Raw genomic sequence first — 24,255 nt, forward strand, 5'->3', positions numbered from 1 at the left:
GCGCCTAGAACCGCACGGCCACTTCGGCAATGCGAAGACAAAAAAAAAAAAAAATGCTTCTCAATAGTGATGTGCAGAAGCATTTTAAATCAAACGATACTAAGGGTGTGGAGTGGAGTTATTGTGGGAAGGTACTCCGAGCTTGAATTTTGCAATCGCAGATTCCTTTATTTATATGTAAAATAATGTATAATTAAATTTGGTTTTGCTGTTTTTTTATTGATTGCTAAACTCACTCCTCATAGTTTTACATAAAATATCCACTTGAACTTTAAATTTTTGATTCCCATATATCGAAATACCGACATTTTCCATTCTATTAATTGATTATATCGACACAGTGTGAATCAAGCATTTTGGTCCAGCGAGGAGGCGGTCTGAGCTCAGAGAAATTTAATTTTGTTTCCAAATTCTCTAGAGTAAACAAAGCTATTTTCTCAATCTGTTACGTATAATACCAGCTTCAATAGTGAGAAATTTTTCTAGACTTTTAAGGCTAAAAACTATGCTGCAAATAATATTTTAATTTTTTTTACAGAGAGAGAGAGAAGAGGAGAGACTTATAAGAAACAAGTGTAGTTCTGGGGGGCGGGTGGACGGGCGCGGGTCACTGGCCCCATAGCTCCTCCCCTCGATTCGCTTCTGTATCGACATTTAGTACGGCGATATTCGATTATATGGAATAACGATAGTTATTTGATTGACAGACACGTTTCGTTTATCAAGAATGAATTTAGTTCCTGGCCATTTTACTATATTGTGGGTATTTCTTTTCTTGTATCGATTTGTCTCCTATTCATTCCTGTTTTATTTCCATAACGATTATCTGAATCATTTTCTAAACGCGGTAAGGACGTTAACGTGGTTGTAAACGTTTTCCCAGTTGGAGAAAAGTGAGATGAAAAAAAAAGTCGAAGCACATTTTCTCTCTATTGATAGCACTACATTACACATTCATGAGTCATTTAGAGCTTAACAAATTCTTCAACTCCCGGCGGGGTCAGGAATTTTCTCTGCTTCGTGCTGACTGGGTGTTGTGTGATGTCCTTAGGTTAGTTAGGTTTAGGTGGTTCTAAATTCTAGGGGACTGATGACCATAGATGTTAAGTCCCATAGTGCTCAGAGCCATTTGAACCATTTGAAATACTTCAATTTTGCATAATTTTCGTCGACGAACGCGCAGTTCAGTCGAGAGTAATATTAATCTATTACAGATGCTAGTGCCTGGACTCAATACAACAATATTCCTTGACGAACATTGAGCTAACTGCAGGTTTAATAATTGTACGTCGATGGAACTTCATTCGAACCCAGTGAAAGAAAGTATTCAAGGAACACAACTTTCTGCTATTAAACCACAACTTCTTGTAGATCTTGTGTGTCCAACATACGTATATGGAGCTTCCACTTTTGGAAAAGAATAAACTTCTACGCACCACATACTGTCTACATAGTTGTCTAACAGTAATTGCAAATATAAGCTAATACGAAAAAATACTACACTTAACATAGTAATCTCTTCTACAAACAGGTGGTTAATATCGTTAACAGAAACCATGTTGCGTCGTATTGTATCTAACGTGTTTCTATTAATGCGTCCGGGCTACTGGGCTTTCTTATAATCAACTGTCTTCATATAAACAGATTCAGTTGGAACGTACAGCACATGTGTTACCAGTAAGGGTGCTATTTACCTTCAGATAAGCTATCTCAGTCACTAAGCCACGGTTTTGCTGTCTCCGGATATTTCTTAGGCTCAATTCTATTTTACTAGTTTTTTCACTCCTTTACACACCCTCATCTTTTTTGTTTTACCAGAAGAAAGCTGACGTGGACCTTGTTTTGTGAAAACACAGGATATCGTCCTGCATGTGTGTTCGAATGAGGTGGTGTCGTGGTTAAGCCATTCGACACTTGAGCTAGAGCTGTATCTATAAATATCTAGAAGACATGGACGAGGCTTGAATTCAAAATTTAATTTCTATTGTACGAATGCGTACTGAAAAGTATTGCCTCCGAATTTTTTTATATGAAAACTAGCTTTTTAAGTAAAATAGACGTTATTAACATTCTACAGCTTTATTCTTCACGACCACGTATTTGCAGCCCTCTGCCGCTAGACGGCTCCGGACTATAGCATGTAAATTGGCAGTGTGTAACGTAACTGTGTCGGTGCGTGAAAAACAGAGGGCTGTAATCGAATTCGAAGAGTTCGTTCACACGTGGAGCACCCTCTCCTACGGCATGACACTATCAGACAACATAGGAGTGCTCCGATATCTGCAGCAATCTGAGACCTTGGATTCGCTGCCATCGATCATCCTCCATACAGTCCCGTCTTTGTCCCATCCGGTTGTCATCAGTTCCCAAAACTTAAACACATTCTAGGAATTCACTTGGTTAACGATGAAGCTGCGCAAGGAGAGGTGAGGTTGTGGCTCCGTCAGCAAACTCAAACCTTCTAAAGTGACGTAACCAACAAAATGGTCTCTCGATGGGAGAAATTTGTTCGTAGCCAGGATGACTATGTAGAGAAATAAATCTGCAGACATTAAGAATAAAGATTTAGAATGTTAATAACGCGTTTTTTATGTAAACATCTTTAACAATGTTCGAAGAAAACTGGGAGGCGTTACGTTTCAGCATGCCTTCGTACATCAAAGTCTTCAAGTTGGGTTAATCCAAATGATTTCCTCTTTTACTGTACATGTTTCACGATCCTTGTACACCCGATTGCCTGTTCAAGAAATGTTGGCTTTCGTCTGCAATACGATCTCTGCAGTTATAACGGATCACATAATCGCCCCTTCCCCTTTCTCTGTCCGCGTACATTGAGAGGTAGGGGTGCCGTCTGCTGCAGTTACTAACCAGCCGGGCACCTCCCTGATTGCCGAGATGCAGCGGCGTGCTGCTGGCTGCACTGGCGTCCGGCGACCAACTGCAGCAGGCGTGGCCGGCGCGCACCAAAAATAGAAAGGCAAGGGCGCTCCTCGCGTCACGGCGCCGCCGGACTGGGCGAAGATCTGCGATCGCAGATCTGGTCTCTATTACAGAGCGGCGCGCCGTGTCAAGGAGGCGCGAGGTTAACTGTCACCAATGGACGGCGGGCTTCTCTAGTAGCGCTAACCGTGGGAAAGACGACGCGTCTCGTCAGCCGGGGTGAGCGCAGATGCTGACGACGCACGACCAACTGCTGGATTAGCGCCATTCCACAAGTGTGCACCTGTCTGCGGAATGCGAATTTCCGCGTCACGTGCTGAGCCACTTGTGTATCTGGAAAGCAGGCGTGTTGGTGATTTCTCGCGAAGCTGCGTGTCCATTAGGCAGCCACCGACAGATTTGCAGGAAGAATAAGTGGGAGTTCATCTGGCAGTGTGTTACGTAACGCGTGTCCCTCCCCCCTTTTTAATCCAGTGACCGCGTACTTCGAATTCCTAAAGCCGCGGTAAAGATACGATTCACCTTAAATAACAAGACGATGGGTCCGATGCAAGCAAATAGGTTAAAAAACACGTATTTTTCAGTTTAAGCACTACGAAGAATTATCCCAATTAGATGGAGATTGGTAGATGTGATGTACATGTACAGACAAACAGATCATTATAATTTCAGAAAAAAATAGAGAATTTCTTCAAGAGAAACAGCTTCACAACTTGAGTAATTCAATAAAGCGTTGTTCCTCCTGTGGCCCTTGTGCAAGCAGTTATTCGGCTTGGCATTGATGGACAGATGTGTTAGATGTCCTCCTGAGGGATATTGTATCGTTATATCGTCAAAAGCCCAAGGGAAGATATCCGGCGATCCTACTGACCAAGGTAGGGTTTAACAAACGCGAAGACAAGCAGTAGAAACTTTCTCCGTGTGTGGGTGGACATGAAGGGCAAGAAACTGGGGCGTAAAATAACGCCAACGTACCGCTGTGCTGTGAGGATGCTGCAGATGACATCCAGGGGGCCCTGCTGTGAAAAGAAATGATACACCAGACCATCACTCCTGATTCCACAGCTGTCCATAGAGTCCCCAGATACGTCTTCACTGGTCATCGGGGCTCTGTTCGAAGCTGTACTCGTTACTGAAGACAATTCTACTCCAGTCAGTGAGATTCCTGGCCGAAGACGAGTCTGAAGACGCCCTGGACAGCAGCGGAATACCAACATGAGTATCGCCCACCATACGGCTCCACAGCAATTGAGAATTTTTGGAGCATTATCGGTAGGGCCCCTCAACCAGTTCGGAATTTTGACGATCTAACGCACCAATTGGACATAATTTAGCATGACATCTCTCAGCAGCACATCAAAGCCAAGCCGAATAACTGCTTACATAAGGGTCAGATATGGCCATAAATCGGGCAACTTTTCTGAAACTGTAATCATTTGTTTGTCTGTACATGTACATCATATCTACCGAATTCCCTCCCATTCGGGCGCTGCAGGCGGTGTAGAACTGGTATCAGGCGGCCATTTGACGCTATACAGCTGACGTAAGTCAGGTCAGTGAAGTTGAGTGTATTTGTCTGTTGGTTAAAACTTGCAGATTCTCTTCCGCACCGAGCCGCGGCAGTATCAGTGCTGTAAGAGGTCTCATATGTTATTAGCACTGTGTCTCCTCGCGGTGACCAATGTTTACGACGCTTTGCTTATCAAATGTGCCTGCTAGTGAAATATCCTGGCTTTTAGGTAAAAATTAGGCTTACTATTTTAATGAACACAGCGCCAGCTGCGTTTTAAGTATTTTTTAATTAAGCAGCTGTGTGCTTCGGGCTTTCATACATATTCAGTTAGCGTAATACATATTTGAGTCTTCAGTCAGTACTTAATTACAACGTTGGCAGCAAACTGGGTGCTGCTGTCGCTAATGCACTCAGTGCCATTTAGAACCTATAAGAAAAATATAACCTTTACCATAGCAGAAACTGTAAGTAAAATATAATCTTTGGCCATAGATGTATTTTTCGGGCGCATACGGAGATGTCAGTCGGCAACATGGCGGAAACTGGGTTGTTTTTCATCAAAACAGAACTAAAAAAAAGTGCCACGTCTATGAACTTGCAAATCGGAATAACAACAACCAAAATGGAAAGTAAGCATAGTTAAAGAGCATTATATCGTAAATATGCGACTCTCGAAGTGTGATAGCTGAACAAAATTGTAATTTTTCACAGGGCAGCTGCAGCATCTAATTTGCTATCGATGTTGTAGCTGTGTACTGACAGAAAGACTCAAATATAGAAGCAAATATCTCCACGTGATTTAAAATGGTGTCAACTATTTAAAACGGCCTATTAAAAATTAGTATCGCCCGACAAAGTATTGTGAACGTTTTCAATAGTTTCATTATTTTTGTGTTTGCAATTTCGGGACGTTCATTTTCGTAAAATGTGCAGTCGTAAATATCTGAATTCAGCCGTCCATTCCTTACTTGTTGTTGAAAACGGAACAGGAAGTCCAAAACGATATTTGAGTGACTTTGGTTTGGTTTGCCCATTAACTGTGCAAAGCAATAGCTTTGACCGACACACGACGACGTGTTCCATGTTCCATGATAATCAAAATTTATAAATTAGCTTTTGCTCTGCTGTTCGCATCTAGCCATTACAGTGGAAGTCCTTACATCTTCGAAATAGAAACTTGTCTATGATTTCTGTTACTTTAACATAGTAAAGCACCTTCGAACAATTTTGGAAATTGTTCCTTATACAAACGAGAGTGTTGATAACTGATTGACAGAACCTTCCACCTGCCCTTCCCTCCCTGTTCGCGTTAAATATACAATCATTTCATTACTGACGGCCTATTTAACCGGTTAAGAAAGGAAAATTTGACAGAAGGCACGATCATTTAAAGGATAATAAGATAGAAGACTAAGTTTTCTTGTCACCGTGCAAACTAGAAATTTCTTAAGAACATTGCACTGACAAGGGAAAGAAGGCTGGAACAAAATTAAAAAGCCTTGTCATTGAGATATTTCGTTGCTTGACACAAACATTTGAAGCATTCCTAAAGTGTACCTATAACGGAAAGCGTCTACTGACTGTGCTAGCGCAATCGATAAATCAATAATTAATCCCATTAGGCTCTAACGAACGACTGAATAATTTGTATGTTGACTAGCAGTCGCTTCAGTAAAATCTATAGGAGATTATTGCGAATTTCATCGATCCACCGCTCTTAAAGATACCGCTTACCTCCAAAGATAATCACGCCACTACAGCAGTTTCTTAATGCAGTGAAGTTAGCTGCCGTAACTGTTAACATTTACTTCGCTTCTTTACCTTTTCCGGGCACTTAGTGCCCTTCTTCAGAAGGTTATACCTATCGGATTATTCGCTAGTGTCAATAATAAAGTGCATACGGCACACAGTATCTGCATAAAACTAGTACCAGTGCTGAAGATGGATAAAATACTAAATTTTCTTCGTCATTAACTATATTTCAGATTCTTTGGAACGGCTTGAATGAACGATACAAAAGAAAGCATGTTCTGTAGGAATTTTTTATACGGCCATTGGATCACGTCTTTTAATTCGCACACAGAATTTATACGATAAAACCCATGTAACGCATGAAAGTCAGCAGCAAATCTTGAAAACGAACAATTATAATGAGCAATTGAATTTGTAAAGAAACTATTTAGAAGACATGTGGTCGTCAGTATAATTAAGCGGGCAGTGAATTGCAACAGACTGATACATCCCATCTGCAAATTATCTTACTTGCGGCAACGGTATCCCAAGATTATCCAATTTTAGCTAAAAAAACTAGTATGATGGAAACACAAACAAATGACACGGAAATATTCGGCCTATATGCTACCTACTTTGAATGACACGTTAAATTCCGCTAAGAGATGTAACGATGCACTAAACAAAATTTAAAAGAGAGTACTCATAAATTAATTTTAATTTATACCCTTGCCGTAATGTGACTTTTCCTTGTACTAATGTGTCTTTCATATTTCAGCAAACTATTGCTTTCCTCCCAAATAAAACTGACTCCTTTGCCTCTGAGGCTGCACTATGATCCCTTCCGTACATTTCTCAGCGTTTATCAACTGACATCGACGCTCTGTAGTGTTACCAAAACCTGAAACGCGCCTTGTCTTGGTATTTCCAATGCACGTGACGTTCCCCACAACCGACGACCCTGACTTTAAGCATGCACACTATTTACGTAATTTAAAAGCAATAATGTATACAAGCCTTCAGTAGCTTTGAATCTGTGATCATTGGAAACATCCACGTCGCAATGAAACCACATTTCAGGCGAGGAAACTCCTGGATGTCGTGTATCTACAATATATCCTCATATGTGCTATTACAAGCGACAAATATTTAGCTTTTGCACTAATTATCGCAACTATGAGAACACTAGGAACGTTATTAGCGATACTTCATAAATTATTTACACTGCTGGCCACCGTAAATGCAACACCCTGAAGGAAGCATCCGAATCAAGTGAAATTTACACCATGGGTTTGCAGCGATGAGATATGCAACTGATTAGAATTTCAGCGCAGACGCACATCACGCGCGCCCGTGGCGCCACCTCATAGCGCCATTTAAGGCTTGGCGATTTCGACGAGTGTACGTTCGGCACGTGTGTTTACCTTGTGGTTGTTTCACAAGACGATCAGTTATGCCTCGTAGACAACAGCGAACATCGTTTGATCAAGTATCCGAGTTCGACAGAGGAAGGATAGTGGCTTACCGAGATTGTGGATTATCATACAGAGAAATCGCTAGTCGTGTTGGACGAAACCAAACAACTGTAATGCGGATATGTGACTGTTGGATGCAGGAGGGTACGACGGACCGACGTGGTCGATCGCATTCACCTCGGTGCACCACTGCACGTGCTGATAGGCAAATTGTGCGCATGGCAGTGACGGATCGCTCAGTGACATCCCGAACCATAGCACAGCACATTGCGTCTGTAACGCATCATCCAGTGTCTGCGCGTACCATTCGACGCCGTTTACAGCAGAGTGGTCTGTCCGCAAGACGTCCATTGCTTCGTCTACCATTGACGCAGAACCACAGACGTCTCCGTCGCCAATGGTGTGATGACAGACGGATCTGGACGGCAGAATGGAATGACGTTGTCTTTACTGACGAGGCACGCTTCTGTCTGCAGCACCACGATGGTCGGATTCGAGTGTGGAGACACCGTGGAGAGAGGATGCAGGACAGCTGCATTATGCACAGCCACACTGGTCTTGCACCGGGTATTATGGTATGGGGCGGTATTGGATATTACTCTCGCACGCCTCTAGTACGCATTGCCGGTACTTTAAATAGCCGGCGCTACATATCCGAGGTGCTGGAGCCAGTTGTCCTTCCTTACCTTCAGGGCTCGGCCACAGCCATATTTCAACAGGATAATGCGCGACCACACGTGGCACGCATTGTCCAAAGGTTCTTCGTCAATAACAAGATTGAAGTGCTTCCCTGGCCGGCTCGCTCTCCGGATCTTTCGCCGATAGAAAACATGTGGTCCATGGTTGCTCAACGAGTGACCCAGATTACATCCCCAGCTGCCACACCACATGATCTTTGGCAACGTGTGGAAGCTCCTTGGGCTGCTGTACCCCAGGAACACATCCAACGTCTCTTTGACTCAATGCCGAGACGTGTGGCAGCGGTGATCTCCAACAATGGCGGCTACTCTGGCTACTGATTCTGGCAGGAACCACATGTCACAGACGTCTGTAAACGTAATCATTTGATACTTGGTCAACATGTTATCTACAAAAAAAATTTTGTTGTGCTACCTCTTGTCTTTCTTGGTGTTGCATTTACGGTGGCCAGCAGTGTATGATTCTGCGATAGGTGCCTGACATGACGCACGTCTTCATGGCATGAAACAATATCGTTAACTGTTCTTTGCAGCCTAACAAACCTGTTTTCTCTCAGACTGTAGGAATGAGCAACTAATGACTGGACGATTTATACAACAGAAAGGGCTTCATAAACTGAGCAAGTCAATAACGCGTCGGTCCACCTCTGACCCTTGTGAAAGCAGTTATTTTGCTTGGCATTGACTGATAGAGTTGTTGGATGTCCTCCTGAGGAATCTCGTGTCAAATTCTGTCCAATTGGCACATTGGATCGTCAAAATCTGAAGCTGGTTGGAGGGCCCTGCCCATACTGTTCGAAATCTTCTCAATTGGGAAGAGATCCGGTGACCTCACTAGTCAAGGTGCGGTTTAGCAAATACGAAAACAAGCAATAAGAACTCTCGCCGTGGCGGGTGGCACTATCTTGCTGCAGTGTAAGACCAGGATGGCTTGCCATTAAGGGCATCAAAACGGAGCGTAGAATATCGTCAGCGTAGCGTTGTGCTGTAAGAGTGCTGCAGACGACAACCAAAGGGATCATTCTATGAAAAGCAATGGCAGCCCAGATAATAACTTCCGGCTGTCGGACCGTACGCCGCGCGACAGTCAGTGTGGCATCCCACCTCTTCTCCGAGGCGTCCCCAGACACGTCTTCGCTGATCAGTTCGAAGCGGGTCTGATCAGAGAAGATAATTCTACTCCAATCAATGAGATTCTAGGCCGAAGAATTGGCAGACAGTACTTCCTATTGTACCTGTTATTAGGGCTGCTTCCCGTTCTATTCACGTACGGAGTACAACAAGAATTTATTTTGGTAAAGGACTATCCCTGGACCCAGAACAAGTTGCAGGTTGCCTATGACACAGCTTTCATGAACAAAAAAAAAGTGATATTCAATACTTTGCGTAGATGTTGACGGAGTGAAAAATTTTGAGATGCTACCATAATCTACTCACTGAGAGGTACAATCTTATGTCACAGATGTAACATAACAAGAAAAATACTACAGTTAGAAACAGTGTGTTTGTCCTAAGGCAGTGGAACTTCGGCGCAGATACAAGGACTTTCTTCATCCAGTTCGCACTTTGCGACTCCCATCAAACTTTGCACATAATTTCCAACCTTTACGGAATTTCTGCTCGCTGACATCCCCCGCAAAATGATGAAAGGAAAAAGTTTATTGCTTACTATATTTTCTGTTCACCCAGTAAAACTTCAGCATGAGACATGCCGTTATAATTCATTATTTCGTTACTACCACTCTATTCGCAACACGGTTTACAGACAGAATCCACATATACCAATGATTATTCATGCACAGTTATATCATTGTATGACACATAGGACAGGAGATACGACGTCACAGACATTTATATTCGCGAAAAAGTAGCTTTTGCTTAAAATGGAGCGGAAATTACCCTTTTTATATTCATCTAGTGCATCATAATTAGAGCACTTAGCGACTTTCAACAAACTTTACGTCTACGTGCTTTACGTCAAATATTTAACACTGTAACTCATTTTTAAAGTAATCAGACATTTGGAGCTGTTTTATACTTGGGGATTCGGTTCTTTAAAGAATCAGGGGTTTACTGGTGAGCACATAAACGCCTGTGTGCTAGCCGTAATTAATTTTGTCTTCGTGATACCTACGGGAGCGGTAGACAGTGGGTTGTGGTTTACTCCTACATTCATCACTTAATGTTGTTTGTTGGAACTTTATAACTAGGACTACACAGAATGGTTCTGGACTGTCTTCAAGCGTCTGCCAATTCAGTATTTTTCAGCCTCTGCCGACTTCGACAGGACGTTAAAGCCGACCCTTGTTTCCTTGCTGCTTCGTAGTTTTCCACCAGACTTGAATCTTCAATATAATGCCGAAACTGGTAGCACATAGAAGTTCATAAAATAAAATAAATTTCTACAATACATACGGCTGTTGGTAAACTATCGCATCAAGAAGAATTGACTCGTGTCCGATTTTAACATTTCATTAGTTCCAATTTATCACCCACGTAAGAAAATAATCTTTCTGTGATATAACTTTTCAGACACGAATACTTTTATTACCTTTTTCGAGTTTCATAGGATGTTTTCCGTATGGTGTTGTGTTCGAAAGACACAACCGTTTTGATTCCAGGTCACAACTTTATTTTGTTGAATTAAGGTTTCCCGCCAGCGCTAATCACATTTTCTGCTTCTTCTCAAGTGCAATCACAAACATATTTCTTTTCTATAAGCTGTGTGTTACTAACATTTAATATGTTCGTCTGCACCATATCTGTTCGGACGCTACATTCGATCGAGTGCTGCCCTCTCAGTCTGGAATTATTTGTACCTAAAGGACAATGGACAACAGACCACCCCTCCAAGGGCACATAACAGTACTCGTGTCGCTGCAGCTGACATCAGTCGTGAATGGAGTCTTGGTCAGTCGGGGGTCCTAAGTTCGTGGACGAGTGCCATGTACGCGAAACGGCAATATTGATTTTTGAATATTTGCTTAATGTGAATCGTAGTGATTCTCTAACAGCTGTCGTTATTCTTTACAGACCGAATGGATCCGAACTGTTACACAGCCTGCCTGCATTGACGGTCTTCTGGTAACATTTCTGTCTGCGGACGCTGACACTACGTTTTTACTCGTCGGGCATCTGTAGTTACAACCGGACAAAGCGCAGCAGCAGCACCCTCGCTTTTAAGCCTGAGAAACAGGAAGGCGAGACAGCAACAGTGTACACTCCACTATCCTTACAATGGAGCGCAGCCTGTGTGCCAGTGAACTTAACAACAGTCAGACATTTACCAGCCCTCTTGATTGACAATATTTCTCTTACTCTATCATTGCGACAACATTTGTTCACGTTATAATATGCACGCGTCCACCACCTCTTTAATACTGTTGCTTCATTAGCTCGTTGAAAGAGAATGTACTATAACTTCTTTGAAACTATGTAGCCCTGCTCGCACATTATGATTAGTTGGCATCTTTTCAAACTGCAACCCATCGACAGAACAATTATTTTCAGAGTTTATCTTGCTAACTTTGACATACTATTCTGAGAGATAGGACCTGTGAAAATATTTTGTTGACCCCGACATACATATGGAGAAACGATCATCATAATAAAATAAAAAAATCGTTCAAATGGTCTGAGCACTATGGGACTCAACTGCTGAGGTCATTAGTCCCCTAGAACGTAGAACTAATTAAACCTAACTAACCTAAGGACATCACAAACATCCATGCCCGAGGCAGGATTCGAGCCTGCGACCGTAGCGGTCTTGCGGTTCCAGACTGCAGCGCCTTTAACCGCACGGCCACTTCGGCCGGCATATAATAAAATAAGAAAAATCATAGTTCACACGGAAAGATATAGGTGTTTGTTTTTTCTGCGTGCTATTCGAGAGTGGAATAGTAGAGAACTATTGTGAAGGTGGTCCCATGCACCATGTGCCAGGCACTTAAGCTTGATTTGCTAACTATCCATGTCGATGTAGTCACGAAGTTGGTATTTCGATGTATTATTAAGTGTCTAATAGTAGTTCCCTCCATATCATTGATGGCATATTTATTGCGTATACTGTGCTGCTTCTTTTCTCCTAAATCCCAAAGCGCTCAGTGACAGAGGTATGTGTCGACCATTGGGTGCCATATGTCATCTTCCCAAGTCTGGAAGAAGAAGTCTTTTTGGGTACTAGACCCCAACAGATGTCCCTGGCATTAACATCAATGGCATGTTATGTACCGACGCAAACGCGTTTGCCAAGCACTTTGCTTGGGCCTTTGCGTCGGAGAACTACACCCCAGCCTTTCGCATCCTCAAACAGAGGATGAAAAGAAAAGTCCTCTCGTTCACTACACGCCACAGTGAACCCTATAACGCCCCTTTTACAGAGTGGGAGCTCCTCAGCGCCATTGCACATTGCCCCAACACAGCTCCTGGGTCAGATCGGATCCACAGTCAGATCATTAAACATCTCCCGTCTGACTACAAGCGACAGCTTCTCATCATCTTCAACCGGATCTGGCGTGATGGCGTCTTTCCATCGCAATGGCGGGAGAGCACCATCATTCCAGTGCTCAAACCCGGTCAAAACCCGCTTGATGTGGATAGCTACTGACCCATCAGCCTCACCAACTTTCTTTGTAAGTTTCTGGAGCGTATGGTGTGTCAGTGGTTGGGTTATGACTTACATAAAGCAACAACACGACCTGGCGGCATCATATCCTTACCACCCACATTGTATGAGTGGAGTCTCCAGGGCCCGCTCCCGATTTTTATCCAAAACTTCCTGTCGCTCTGTACTTTCTGTGTCCAAGTCAGTGCCTCCCATAGTTCCCCTCGTATTCAGGAGAATGGTATTCTGCAGGGCTCCATATTGAGTGTCTCTCTACTTGTGGTGGCTATTAACCGTCTAGCAACAGCTGTAGGGCCGTCTTTCACACCTTCTCTGTATGTGGATGACTTCTGCATTTCGTACTGTTCCTCCAGTACTGGTGTTGCTGAACGACGCTTACGGGGAGCCACTCACAAGGTGCAGTCATGGGATGTGGCCCATGGCTTCCAGTTTTCAGCTGCGAAGTCGTGTGTCACGCATTTCTGTCGGCATCACATCATTCGTCCAGAACTAGAACTTTATCTTAATGACGATCCACTCACGGTAGTAGAAACTTATCGATTCTTAGGACTGGTTTTCGACGCCCAATTGACTTGGTTTCCTCACCTTCATCAGCTTAAGCGGAAGAGCCGGCAGCACCTCAATGCCCTCCGATGCCTGAGCAACACCAACTGGGGTGCAGATCGCTCTACGCTGCTGCAGCAGTACAGAGCCTTTGTTCAATCACGGCTTGACTATGGGAGTCTGGTTTACAGTTCGGCGGCGCCCTCAGCGTTGCGTTTACTCGACCCAGTGCACCACTGTGGCGTTCGCCTAGTGACGGGAGCTTTTAGAATGAGTCTGGTGACCAGTGTCCTGGTGGAGGCCGGAGTCCCTCCATTGAAGGTTAGGCGTGCACAACTGCTCACCAGTTAAGTTGCACACATTCGTAGTTCTCCTGCGCATCTGAATTACTGTCTCCTTTCCCAACCATGGCAGTCCATCTCTCGCATCGGCGGCCCTGGTCAGGACCTACAATTGCGGTCTGCGTCTGGTCTCTTCTGTCTTAACTGGAGTCCTTCCCGTTACCACCTCCCCTGGAGGTCCATTCAGGTACACCTCCATGGTGTACACGTAGGCCGCAGATTCTTCTGGACCTTTCACATGGCCATAAGGACTCCGTTAACCCTGCGGCTCTCCGCTATCACATCCTCTCGATTCTCGACATGTACCAGAACCATGAAGTGATTTACACTGACGGCTCGAAGGCTGATGGTCACGTAGGCTTTTCGTTTGTTCATGGAGCACATATTGAACAGCACTCCTTGCCAAATGGCTGCAGTGTTTTCACTGCAGCGCTGGCGGCCATATCTCATGCTCTTGATCACGTCCGCTCAAGCTCTGGCGAGTCATTTCTCCTGTGTACTGACTCCTTGAGCAGCCTACAAGCTATCGACCAGTGGTACCCTCGCCATCCTTTGATAGCGTCTATTCAGGAGTCCATCTGTGCCCTGGAATTGTCCCATCATTCAGAGGTGTTTGTGGACCCCAGGACACATCAGAATCCCAGGCAACAAACTTGCCAACAGGCTGGTCATTCAGGCTGTGCGGAAACCGCTTCTGGAGACGGGCATCTCCAAAACTGACCTGCGTTTTGTCTTACGCTGCTGGGTTTTTCGGCTTTGGGTGACGGTATGGCATAACAGTACACACAACAAGCTGCATGTCATTAAAGAGACTACGAGTGTGGAAGTCTTCAATGCAGTCCTCTCGCAGCGAATCAGTTGTCCTGTGCCGGCTCTGCATTGGCCATACATGGCTAACGTATGATTACCTCTTCCGTCGCGAGGAACTACCTCGGTGTCGCTGTGGCTCAAAAATGACGGTCGTCCACCTCTTGCTGGACTGCCCACTTTTAGCTGCTCTGCAGCGGACTATTAATTTTTCCAGCACACTACCTTCGGTGTTGGGCGACAATGTCTGACAGCAGCTTTAGTTTTAAGTTTTATTCGTGAGGTTGGGTTGTATCATTTGATCTAACATTTAGCGCATATCCTTTGTCCCTCTGTGTCCTCCATCCTAGTGCTTTTAGGGTGTAGGTTTTAATGTACTGCAGATTGGTTGGCTTCTCCTTTTTATTCTCATGGTCAGCCAGCCATGGTAATCTGCTCTCTTGTTTTCATCTCTTCTTCATGTTTTTTTGTGTCTCTCTGTGGTTTTCTTGTCCGATTTTTTCCATTTTAGTGTTTGTTGTTCTTCTGTCATTCTTGTGGTTTTCTCCTTTCTTCCAGCTGCGTTTTGTATGTCTCATTTATTTTACTCCCACCCTTGTGGGATTATTTTAATCGGAATGAGGGACTGATGACCTAGCAGTTTGGTCCCTACCCCCCTCTTTTAAGCCAACCAACCAACCAATCGATCTGGGGCTGGTGCACCTCCCAGAATCCTGAAAACGGTGTGCTAAGCGCTCGGCTATCTGGGCGGGAAGGTGTCCTTTATTGATGGGCTACTCTATGCTAGAATTCTCCCCCCTCGCCCCCTCTACCAATAAATCGAAGTCCACCATATGCCTTTGCTGCAACTGATCTTAACGTAGTCGTTCCCGTTTTGCAACGTTACACCTAGATATCTAATCAACGCGACTGTGTCAAGGAGCACATCATTAATATCGTATTCGATTAGGGATCTTTTTCGTACTCATTACTCGTTAAATGACATTTTCCCAGATTTAGAGCAAGCTGCCAGTTGTCACACCAAACAGAAATTCTATCCGAGTCATTCTGTATCCTCCTACGACCGGTCAAAAACGACAATTTTCAATAGAAAGCAGCGTCGTCAACGAACAGTCGAACACTGCTGTGTACCCTATCCGTCAGAACGTTCATATGTATAGAGATCAAGAGTGGTTCTCTTACACTTCCTTGGGGCACACATATTGACTTTGTTTTGTTATGCCCATTCCATTCGAGCGTCTGTCTGAGACTTCGTAATGTGGACTAGGAGCTGTCGAGAAAGGGGGCGATACCTTCCGTGCCACCACCGTGATTGGCGAGCGCGCCCAGCGGCGGCGCTCCACCAGCTCGCTGCGTGACGTCACGGCGCAGCAGACAATGGACGGGCGTGCCGGCTGCCGGCTGCCGGCGGCCAGGCGGGCTTCCTGCGGGTTGGAGCGCGAGGTCAAGGTCGCGCCGACCGCGCCGCGCATCGATTGCTAGTGGGCAACTTGTTGCGGTCGGCACGCAGGCCTCCCTGCCTTCCGCCAAGAACTGCCACCACCCACCGTCCACCGCTGGTGCCGGAGCGCGCGTGCAAATGTGACATTATGACCGCAAATCGATACTCATGCGACGGCATGCGCTACCGAAATATTCCAAAAGGCGTGCATAAAACCGGGACATTTCCGGAGCACATAAAAATGGCTCTGAGCACTATGGGACTTAACTTCTAAGGTCATCAGTCCCCTAGAACTTAGAACTACTTAAACCTAACTAACCTAAGGACATCACACACATCCATGCCCGAGGCAGGATTCGAACCTGCGACTGTAGCGGTCGCGCGGTTCCAAACTGTAACGCCTAGAACCGCTCGGCCACCCCGGCCGGCAGGAGCACATACGTCGGGTCTATTGATGACAGAAAGGTAGCTCAAGCGTTTTTGGATAGCCCTTGAGCTAGGGACCATTTGTAAACTCAACAGTTGCTTACTGCAACTGTCCGCCCCCGGTAGCTGAGTGGAGCCGGCACGGTAACACAGCGTGTCCGGTCAGAGTGGTAGCTGCCCTCTGTAATAAAAAAAACTGAGTTAATGTATCAACGACGAACTGAAACGAATGTCTTGCGACGTCCGCCCCGAGCAGATACAACGATCGAAAACGAACAAAATGAGATTTTAAAAAAAAAGTGATCAGCGCGACAGAATGTCAATCCTAAGGGCCCAGGTTCGATTCCGGGCTGGGTCGGAGATTTTCTCCGCTCAGGGACTGGGTGTTGTGTTGTCCTAATCATCATCATTTCATACCCATCGACGCGCAAGTCGCCGAAGTGGCGTCAAATCGAAAGACTTGCACCAGACGAACGGTTTACCCGACGGAAGGCAGTCGTCACACGTCATTATTATTATTATTACTGCAACTATCCTGAAGTACACTGTCATAGTTTGAATATTATGCAATTCTTCCATCTTAAGCAAATGGAACAAGTCACTTAGTTCTTTTTGTATTAGATATGGTCTATGGCGCGCCATATGGATGCACCGTTTAGTTGGTGGACACCCTAAAAAACATGGTTTTTTGGTACGAGATCCGAGCCACGGATTGCAAAACGGTTATATACAGCAAATGGCTGGCATTCTTACGATATATTACTAAGACCCCGATACCGAACAACCTTGATAACCTTCTTGACATCTTTCGCCGCGTCTGAGATACAGAGGTTCAGATTTACCCTATTTGTACACGTAAAACACGCACTTAAAATCCAGTAAGAGATGAAAACGCAGTTGATAAAGTGACATAGTACGAAGACATAAGCTGTAAAGTGTCTCCTTTATCATCATTAGGGCTATGGGAATCGTATGTTGTAGTGCTGAAGCAATTGCAAAATTTTGTGCACGTAAAATCCGGTCTGAGGTGTAAAATTAGTTTTGCGTTATATCGGTTTCACATAAATAAACTATCATAATTTTATTAAACCATAACGTTCTTTTTATATGAGTGACATATCCTGTTGTAGCAGAGAAAAGACGGGAATCAACGGAAAAATGATCCCATCGGAGCAAAAGAAAAAAAAGGCGAATACGCTCCTGTTTAAAGGATTCTGGATGAAAAGCGGGGTTCCAACTACCTCACTGTACATTCCTTAGCACCTTTAAAAATTATCCCAAAAATTTTGGCATACGAACATACTCGCGCTTTTTTATGCATACAGACAAGAAGACAGTGGCAGCGGGAGAGAAAGAAGGAGAAAGTGGAAGCGGGTGAGAGCCAGTGATAATGAGAGACAGTCTACGGCAATGACAACGAGGAAGATGGAGATAGCGATAGTGAGCAAAGACAGCAGTAGTGGGAAGAAAAGAATGTGATAGTGGCAGTAAGAGAGAGCAAGTGGGGGACAGCGAAAGTGAGAGGAGACAGCAATAGTAGGACACTATGAAGGAGACCGTGACCGTAAGACGTGAGGCAGTGACAGAGACACAGAGATAATGACAATGAGTTGGGCTTAATGAGTGAGTGAGACTGTGGAAGTGGGTGTGGATGGGTATGAACGACTTGCATCGATGACCAGTGTGTGAGAGCGTGTTACAGTTAGGGGAGCCTGTGGAAGTGAGAGGTGAGTTGCATATTAAGCAAATCGCGAATACGTTCGCTTGCCAGAATTTTTGGGAAATTTTTAAATTTGTTGAAGAAGGTAGAATGAAGCAGTTGGTACCACACTTTTCAGCCAGAGTCTTTTAAACAGGAGCATATTTACCTTTTTGGTGCGCCGATAGGAGCGTTTCTGCACTGGTAGACGGTAATACTCGGTATTGGCTGTACCATCGCCGAATAATCAGTGGAATCATCTACAACCGTCTCCAGTCTGAATGCATCCATCAGGAGCTATTTAACGAGGAACGACCGAAGCGCGTCTGGCTGCCCAGAGAGCAATTCGTGAAGCCTTCAACGATTACCGTCACAGAATATTATCGAAAGATCTTCCTGAAAACCCAAATAAAGTCATATGTAAAGGCTGTTAGTGGTACCAAAGCTAGTGTACAGATGCTCATGGACGAGACAGGGACTTAAATTGAGGATAGCAAAGCAAAAGCAGAAACGCTGAACTCCGTTTTCAAAGTTTCCTTTACAAATTAAAATCCAAGGGTACTGCCCCAATTTAATTCTCGTAACATTGCAAAGACGATCGTCATAGATATTAATGCCAACGGTGTTGAGAAACATCTGAAATCGGTAAAACTGAGCAAATCTCCAGGGCATGATGAAATCTCTGTCAGACTCTATACTGCGTCAGGCCCTCCTCCAGCTGCAATGTACCGTAGATCCCTCGAACAAAGAAACCGTGTCCAATATTTGGAAAAAACACTGTTCACACCCGTCTACAAAGATGGTAGCGGAAGTGATCCAAAAAAAACTACCGTCCAGTATCCTTGATACCCATTCCATTTGCTGTAGAATCTTAGAGCATATTCTGAGCTCAAACATCATGAGATATCTCGAACAGGGCGTCTCTTCTATGCCAGCCTGTACGAATTAAAGCGAAACCAACTCAACCTTTCCTCACATGACGTCCTGAAAACCATGGATGAAGGCAGTCAGGCAGAGCCAGGGTTTTCGATTTCCGAAAAGCACATCTATGCTTATTATCAAAAATTCGATCGCAAGACGTATCAACTGAAATTTGTGACTGGGTTGAGGGTATCGTGTTAATGAGAGCCATCGACACGTGTAGAGGTAACTTCAGGTCTGTCACAAGAAAGTGTTTTGGTGTCCTTGCTGTTCATGTTGTATTTGACGACCGTATAGATAGTATAACTGGGAATCTCAGACTTTTCTCAGATGATCCAATTATCTATGATGAAATCCTGTATAAAATACCCGCATAATATCAGTCGGTTCTTAAATATCAATTCTAAGTGACGAAAAACTGGCAAATTGCTTTGAATGTTCAAAAATGAAAAACTGTGCACTTCAAAAAATGAGAAAATATAGAATGCTACGATTTCAATCAACGATTAACAGCGAAATTAGTCAACTCATACGAATATCTTGGGTGCAACGTTTTGTAGAGCCATAAAATGGAACGACCACATAGGCTCAGTTGTAAGTAAAAGCCGGCCACTGTGGCCGAGAGATTCTAGGCGCTTAAGTCCGGAACCGCGCTGCTGCTACGGTCGCAGGTTCGAATCCTGCCTCGGGCGTGGATGTGTGTGATGTCCTTAGGTTAGTTAGGTTTAATTAGTTCTAAGTCTAGGAGACTGATGACCTCAGATGTTAAGTCCCATAGTGCTTAGAGCCATTCCTACCATTTGAATTTAAATGTTAGGAAGTCCTTTCTGATAGTATTTGTCCGGGCTGTAGCCATGTATGGAAGTGAAATACGAACGATAAACAGTTTAGACGAAAAAAGAGTAGAAGGTTTCGAAATGTAGTGCCACAGAAAAATGTTGAAAATTAGATGAGTAGATCACTAAGTAGTGAGGAGGTACTGAATAGAATTGAGAAGACAAGAAATTTGTGGCACAACTTGAACAAAAGAAGGGATAGATTGATAGGACACATTCTGAGACATCAAGAGATTACCAGTTTAGTATTCGGAGGGAATGTGGGTTAAAAATTGTAGAGGAAGACCAAGAGACGAATATAGCAAGCAGATTCAGAAGAATGTCTGTTGCAATAGTTATTCAGAGATGCAGAGGCTCGCACAGAACAGAGTAGCATGGACAAATGCATTAATCTAGTCCTAGGACTGAAGACCACAACAGCAATTTGTACTTAAAGACAGTCGCTTATAAAACGTCCATGCGACCTAGGCTTGGGTTTTAGCCCTCTGGGACCCTTCTCACACTCCATTCAAAATCACTTTGGCAGCTACAAAGGAAGCAGGGGAGTGAAGTCACTCAGGACGCCCAACACATATACAGTCAATTCCGCGAGACCCGTAGCCACAACAACCACACGCGGTCGCCAAACCCATACCCCCAATCAAACAACCACCACCATTGACACTACGCTTCAGTTTCAGGCAGCTTTCTAGCCTGTGTGATCTTTCACTGTAATTTCGTTTATTTTCATTACTTATGATTGCGGGAGTTGTAATTTGTTACGCGACAATCACAGATTAATTATAAACCCAGCGACCTGTTTCTCATAATGACCCCAACGGGCGACGTATTCGATGCTGAAGTGAAAGTGGAGCAGTATACGTCGCATCTAACTCAACTTATCTCGTGTCAGAGACCACTGACGAAATTCATGTTTGCAGCAAATGAAAATATAATTTAGTTTAGGATGTAATAATTTGTTCATCATTCTTCAAGAGCAATAAAGTTTCTCGCTTTCCTCCAATCAATTGGAACGCTTCGTTTCTCCAGAGATAAATTATTGCTAGGAGGGGAGAACGTTTCTCGCATAGTCTATGTATCAGGTTGTAATGTAACCGTGTTTACTTGTACAATCTGCCATCGGTAGACGTGTCTCCGTCGAATCCGCTGTAAAGTGATTGTCAGAAGTAGGCTATTGTCAATGATGTAGGCTACCCCAGGTTTGTTGTTTACTTGCACTTAGAAGTTGAGTAACCTACGGTTTATGACCAGATCGAGTCTTCTTTGCTTTAACTGTAGTACAAATAAAACGGCTAGCCACATACACACTTGGATAGATTTCCTATGATAAGATTATTCCAGTGCGATAACCTAATACTAAAGCGACACAAAAGTTCATTTGTGGCAAACAGATATTTAACACAGTCAAAGAATCACCATCCCCGAAGTCTAACAGTCATATCGATACGAAACATTTTGTGGACAGTGAATAACTATCGGAGATCACAACACAATTCACAGTTTAACCCGTTTATCACAGTTAGCAGAAGACGTCATTAAACATTAACAGAGTTCATTAGATTAATTACCAGTTCACAGTCAGTCATTAACATCAGTCACTGAATGTACTTTCGGACACAGAATTTAGATAAACGACGACACAGTTCACGACTTGTAACTTGTGGTACATTTTTGGACAGAGATCTTATTCGATTAATAACTTTCCACAGATCGACTTAAAATGGCCTTTAGCAGCGTCTCTTCTATGAGTCCCAATAATTAAAACTGAAGTTAGCTGTTGTTGTTTGCCGTGAGTTACAATTAAAGATTTATATTCCTAAGTATCTCAATAGTACAGGGAGACTCGTCTTAAAACGAACTTTCTGGATACCGAAACAATTTTTGTCGAATTACGATGTCTAATTTGCCAAAATATGGTATCTTATTTCAGTAACAATGTTTTACTTAAGAAGACTAATTACTCCAGAATTAAATGAGTGCAAAAGTTGCGAACGTGTCTCCGACATCAACAGTATAAATGCTTCACTTTCTTACATATATTTTTTACCTCTACGTGAGGAATTGGGTATATGTTTACGTAAGAACACTGATAAAGAAGTTTTAAAATTAATGGAAATAGTAGTTAGCATAGTTTTTAAGCAAAGTAACTGGCTCATTATCTCCTGATAACCCAAGGGATTGTAACAGATAATTTAAGTAAGTTGGATAATCCCTACGTTACCTATTCAAGATTTGTATGTATTGTGCACATTCTATATAAATAATCGTAGCTAAGACACTCGGAAAAAATCGAACTAAAAATAAACTCTTGGAAAGCGGTGAAAATCCACTTGCTTTTTTAAAAGGTCCAATCGCCTATCTTCCAATCAATTGATTTCCTATTCTCCATAAACTTTTCTCAGTATCTGTCTGTTTGGCAATAGGGCGATCTTCTTCGGTGAAACAATGTCGGAAGATAGAAGAATTGTTCAATATTTCGGTGTCTGCTTCGGCATTCAGATAACTTTCATCATATATATGAAAAATTTGTAGTACTCTTGCAGTGAGTAGTTACTGTTATCGCATTTCACTTTAACGCCTTTGCAACACATCACACTCGTCAAAATTTCTCAACCCATTTTGAACAACTGATATTGCCCGGTTTGAAGGAGCAAACTTCTTCTACCTAGTGACGAAGTATCTTCTTACCTGATTTATGTCTGAGAATTGGGATGACTAATTTTTGTCACTAAAATTATTTTGTTTGAATTAGCCGAAGAAAAATTGTCTCCAATTAACTCCTCGTAGACGTGACGCTGAATCGTAATATTCTTTCCTTTGAACAGAATTAATGGTAAGACAAACTCGCATATTACGTACAGCATCTAAGAATTTTTGTATTGTGATATCGACCTCGAAGTAGTACGTTCGTTCAGTTGGTTTACATAGGCCAATTGGTTTACATATCATTTCTACGTCTTAAAGCCTGTAATACAGTGTCACTATAACATACACCATAGAAAGTATGTGCGATTGTTTTGCCATTGATACATGTAAGTTTTGTTAAAATCCACGCTGGAGCACAAAATAAAATTTTTTTACAGTGTTTCGCGACTGCTGCATCTCATTCACTGCTTCCACCGTCGTCATGACCTCAGAATCCACGTGCCTTCAAAACCTTTCCGTGAAAGCTGTCAAAAGAGAATGCATACACTTTTTCTTGAAACTGGCGATCCCACAGAAATCTACTCCGGCGTAGTTTCTTAAGCGCCTGCAAGTAAAATTCTGAGCACAGTCGCCAACCACGCAGATCGTAAATAATGGATCGTGAAGAGCAGCGATCGTACTTCGCTGACGCACACCTGAGGTCATTTCTATGCATGCACGTATGCGACACTCCTCAAGGATATAATACTGCGTATTATGAACTGAGTATTCCTCAGCTGCACTCGCTCTAGAAAATGAATAACTCCATGATATTATCTGGAATCTAGTTAAAAAAACTATTATTTGTTGCGTTGTTCTAATGTCTAGTTGTTTCGCGCTAACGACAAAAAATAGAAAGAGAGAAGAAAAACGTATGTTTAGAAAAAAACTGGTCACACAAGAATTAGTTCACAGTGCAGTAGGAATTTCCTTAACACTGGTCTTCTTATCATAGTTCTTTCTTCTTTAATGTGATAGATGGACAAATTTAGACATGAATGCCAATGTTTTCCATGTTGCTCATTAAAAGTTGCTTCTAACACTAAATTTGAAGAGATGCATAGTGTGAAACAACGATGTGTAATATTTGTGGTGTGCAAACTGGAGCGTAAATCTACTTATTCTCGAGCCTGCTGAACGGAAGTTAATGTGCATAAATAGGAACGAACAAGCTAGTTTTCTTGTATAGCATCGGTATTGCATCTGTACACAGTACCATTGTGGTATGCAGTACTATGCAATTACGTATTGATAACATGCAGTGCTTTCAAAGTCTATTGTACGACAGAAAAATACTGATTTATGTGGTGCAAATGTATCGGGGAGGGGAGCGGGAGGTTTGGAATAAAGTCATTTGAAGACAAGGACACACAGTTGATTTCCTAAGTAGTTCGTAGTATCAATGGTGGTATTGGGGAAATGGGGGGGGGGTTATATATATATATATATATATATATATATATATATATATATATATATATATATATATAACACACATCTTTGTTCCAATGACGAACAAAGTAGTAGAGCGAGGCACTGAGACAATGCTCTCCGCAGGCCATGAAGGCTAATTAG

General features: G+C 43.2%; 1 protein-coding gene across 4 annotated transcripts in view; it reads left to right on the forward strand.

Moving 5' to 3' along the window:
* Positions 1–24,255, forward strand: part of LOC126480907 (band 3 anion transport protein) — a 603,907-nt gene that overhangs the window by 227,125 nt on the left and 352,527 nt on the right. The window lies entirely within an intron of this gene.

The sequence above is a fragment of the Schistocerca serialis genome, chromosome 5 (genome assembly GCF_023864345.2).
Source record: "Schistocerca serialis cubense isolate TAMUIC-IGC-003099 chromosome 5, iqSchSeri2.2, whole genome shotgun sequence".
In the NCBI taxonomy this organism is placed as follows: Eukaryota; Metazoa; Arthropoda; class Insecta; order Orthoptera; family Acrididae; genus Schistocerca; species Schistocerca serialis.